Consider the following 4,881-nt stretch of genomic DNA (forward strand, 5'->3'; position numbering starts at 1 on the left):
GATCGCGTTTAAAAATGATCTCCTCTCTTGTAATGCAAAAAGGCCCCTCAAATACACAAATACCCGCGCGCATTAACAAGATTGTGAACCTTCTCGAGCTGGAAAACTATCCCTCGTCGAAAACACGAATGACGCCTCTCACAATAAAAAAATTGTGCCTCTCTCAAACTGGAAAACTGGCCGGTAAAGAAATAAAAAGTGCTCCTGACGCTTTTTAAATGTAATGCAAACATTTTGAAAAGTGTATATCAGTGTTGGTGGTAAATTGTGCTCTGGGTAACATGCATTCCTTGCAATGTGAACGAAAATAGTTTCACAATTTTCTCCTTTTTCATACCGACGGAAGGTGAATTTTTCTGAGCAAATGCCTCTTTTTGGTGATTCACCCAGTTTTAAAAACGTTCCGCCGCCGCCGATTGGCGTATTATATGACATTTTGTGCAGGTGTTAGCAAAAATTATACTCGCTTGTTCAGTACACAATACGACCCCAATTATTTAGATCAGTCGCCAAAGGTTCACGGATTTGCTTTGTTTCATCTCAAAGGCCTTTTCGTGACCGTAGACTTGAGTCAAGGCGTATGGCAACACGGACACGAAAAAAGACCATGCGAGTGGCAGGCTCGTTGGCTCCGTGCGCCGTCATCAGGGGCGTAATTCCCGGGGTTGGGGTGGGGTGGGGGTATATACCCCCACACTTTTTGACTGCAGGGATGGGCTATTGAATCATCCCCCACTTTTTTGTGATGAGAAAAAAAATGAGGAAAATGAGGTATTTGCCGAGCGTCCCAGCAACTAAAATGTATTCATTATATAGCACTGGAAAGTGGAGAAACAAAGTACACAAGCTTTTAGAAATGTAAGCGAGGGTATACAATCATTGATCAAGAGCGTCCCAGTATAATGTGGTGTTCAGCCCCCCCCCCCCCCCCTCGAATGTCCACGGCCGGGCAATTTGGGCGTTTCATGTGCCACCAAGAGTTTGCCACGGAGAGTTCATTTTTCCTAGTGCATTGTCGGAGATGGTCGACAAATTCGCAGCACAGGACATTTGAAATTGTCAGTTTTTTTCCGGTCAGCAGTTTCGTAAGCGTATGATTCGAGTATAAATTTGCCTTTTTCTTTTCTTTGTATCAATATGGTGTGTTTAGTAAGGCGGCAGAACGCTATACCCGAATTCATAACCACTTAGCTTAGGATTTTGGTCATCCCCCATCCCCCCCCCCCCTCCCAACTCGCCAGCACAGATTTACACCACTGGCTGTCACTGCACTCGCGTGGTCACGATTCATGACACCGGCTGACGTTAATGTGACATTGTATTATAATGGCATCATTCCCTAGACTTAGCGTAAGTACAAGAAAAGATGAATTTTCCCAAGCTAGCTAAGGGAGCTGAATTAGAATCAGACAAACAAAATTCTCTCGTAAATTTGTAAACGGGTCAGTAGTTTGATATAAATATAATGAGGTAGGAGAAACTTGCTAGAATTTCTCTCAATCATAGCGACATGTCAGTGCCGGCCGAAAGACGCGCGACGCGAAACAATAATTGATGAGACAGAATAAGGACGAGCTTGGTAAGGTTAATTGCTCGTAGTGACTCTGAATAGTCAACTGCTCGGTACATAAGAATGATTGTAGAAGAGAGTTACGTAACAGCATTCATGTGTATAGCGCGATGCTGATGCATCTTTCGTGCAGCTATGAAACACAAAGTAACTCTCCCACTTCGGAAATAAGGATGTTTTAAACCGAAGAGAAAAATACCTACTGAAACAGCCTAGTTGTTAAGCTGTCTGACAGCGGACCCAGGGGTTAGGGGTTCGAACCCGCTTGGTGTCATTTTTTGGTTTTCGATGCCCGCGGTTCGGTCATTTAAGAGTATTAATTTCCCGTAGTCATTTACCAACAGCAGTTAGCTCGGTCGGTCGGTAAGCTGACTCACAAGTTGGGACTGACTGCGAAGTCCAGGTTGGCATCTGCGTATAGGTACGGGGTTCTTTTGCTGACTCGGCAGCAAGGCTTAGGGTGCCACCTCGTTTCCTCCCTTTATGGTGCCTGACTTTCGAGTTACATGGATGGACAGGGAAGGCCAGGAGGTGTGGTGGGCCGGGTACCGAGTCCCAGAAGAGTTCTATATGGAAGTCGGTAAGGGGCTCATTGAGTTAGGGTCATAAGTCCGACTCCTGAAGACTTGGCCATCGCCACATAACTTTTTGGTGTTTTTTTCTTTCTTTTCTATCGAAGGACAATTGCAAGAATGATTACTTTGTTATATTGAGAGCTTGTACTGTAATCGTTCGAAATTAATTTTCTAAATTGCACGAAAATACAAAATTCAATCCAGCTATGTTTTTATTTCATTGTCGCAAGACTGCATGTACATGCTCAGTACCTTTGCGCATACCTTGTTCAGGCCTGTTCCCTGATCCCAGACTGCAGGGGGGGGGGGGGGGGGTCTTTAAATCCTATAGTGGAATGTTTATATATTTTTATATTTTTCATATGCACAGCTGTAGCTGTCAACCCCCGTATATGAAGCGACTTCGCGCGGCAGCTTGTGCCGACATGACAGAATGTACAATCTTTTGACATGGGTTTCAGAACCGGATTTTAGCTTCGCGGAGTTTTGATATAGCATTGGTGTTTATTATTTACATTCTCCACTTTGTTCTTATTCCCTCTTCCTTTCCCCCTCCTTCTCCATTCTTCGGGACACTGGTGCCTAGGGCCTACGAAACACCTAATGCGGTCCTGAATACTTTAGTCAAATTTGGGGACAGACAGACAGACAGACAGCCCGACAGACAGACAGACAGACGAACCGACCACTAAGTGACATGTAAATTAGCTCCTGCCAGAGCTTAACATGTTAAGTGTACACTAAGAATATTACTGTCTTGCGGTGATGAGGAGATGCAAGCAACAACACACAATTAAACACACAGTTAGTCAGTAATCTCACTTCAATATAGCATATTTAATTCAAAAGTAGTGAAAATTCGTAACATGCTTCGTATATAAAACCCTATATACATGTATAATATTAATACGCGTTACAAAAAGTTTGACATTCAGCCACGACATTTCGAAATACCATGTGTTAATTGGAAGCACTGGTCTTATAACAACAAATTCAAGTTTTGACATGCTGGGTAATTAATTGTGGAAAAATGTATACATTTTACAATATGATTCCTATACACCAAAAGAATATTTACAGTTGTATGTAACTCGTTGACAATGACGAATCCCTTTGTAATTGTTGTTGGGACAAATAAAATACCTTTTGCAGAACATGGGTGGAGTTGGGTTGAGCTGACTTGCCATGAGAATTTAAAAAAAATGAACAAAAGTACACTACATCATAATTGACATCGAACGCTTGTCTATTTAATAGGCAAATAGAAAATAAAAAATAGTTCGAATGCCTCGTGTCGTCTACAAAGTTATTAACCATTCAGTATTGTTAGAAATTCATCAATTGTACGAAATAGCCAATTCAGGCATGACGTATCACACAAGTTCATTCAAACAGTGTCACGACCCCTTTAATTATTCGGATCAGAGTAGCGCCAGGTAATGATGCACGACGAACCATACATGCAATCACAAAAACGCGCGATACTTTCTGCCACTGCAACATACAACTTCTACATCCTGCGATAAAAACTTGAAACAAACGTGCAGTAAAGCATAAAAACAACATAAAACTGTTCTCACAGTGAACACACTTAATTCATGTCGCCACAGATAACTGAAATTTGAACGCAATTTTTTAAAGTAGTTTTGTCTCATCGAATTGCCTCATAAAATGTTTGCCTGTCAATTACGGTCGAAATAATAGTATATATCCTACTTCACGTTAGGCATTTTGCTTTTCTCTTTTCATGCACAAGATTAAAACTGACATGTCAACTTCATGTTGAGTAAATTATCTGTACGGATTTAATGCAAGCAAAAATAATAATGTTAACAGAGAAACAAAAGTATACATGTATTAGACTTCACTTGATCCTCCATCCATTATACATGTATGCCCAACATTTCACGTTTCACGATCTAATCAGTACTTAATAATCCACATCCTCCGTATCCTTTTTTTATTGTGCCTCCGAAGTAGGATCGGTCGGTCGGTCGGCGAAAAATAAAAATCTGAAGTAAAAATAAATTGCAGTTGCGCCAATGAAGATGGATAAATTGAATGATGCCAAATGCCTACTGTCTCTTTGTTTGTAATTGTAATGAGTTTATCAGAGTTGAAATCACGGACTAAAATGATAAAGCCATCTTCGGTAAGATGTTGTTGACTAATTATAATTATTTATTTGGGAGCCTAATCGTCCTTACTCGCAGCTGAGAAGCTGAATTGCGAAGGACGCGGCTACAACGTGGTCGGGCCGCTGGCACGTAAAGGTGCCTTAGGCTGCCACCAGCCACATCGACCCATGACCACGGAGCACAGGCAGGGATCAAAGGTGTTTGATTGTTCCAGAGGGATGAAAACCGGAGAGCCCGAAGAAAAACCCCAGTGGCATGGGAGAGAACCAACGCACAAGTCTACTCACATATGGTCCGCAGCCGGGAATCGAACCAGGGCCACAGTGGTGAGAGGCGAGAGCCTTACGCACTAGCCACTCATGCCACCCTAACGTTATCCACACCATGCAGCCCACATACGTGACCATAGTGTCAGCCACGACATAATAGTAAAGATAAGCTGAAGACCCCTGGTATTTTGAGTGGCAATAGACCCCTGTCATGTTGCGGCCATCTCGATTTTTTCCCGTTCAAATCAACGTAACCAAAGCGAGGCTGGAAAGAAAAATAGTCTGGTTCCCTTTTGCACAAAAACCATTATCATTAATTATTGTTATCG

This window comes from Patiria miniata, unplaced genomic scaffold (assembly GCF_015706575.1).
Source record: "Patiria miniata isolate m_02_andy unplaced genomic scaffold, ASM1570657v1 HiC_scaffold_16, whole genome shotgun sequence".
In the NCBI taxonomy this organism is placed as follows: Eukaryota; Metazoa; Echinodermata; class Asteroidea; order Valvatida; family Asterinidae; genus Patiria; species Patiria miniata.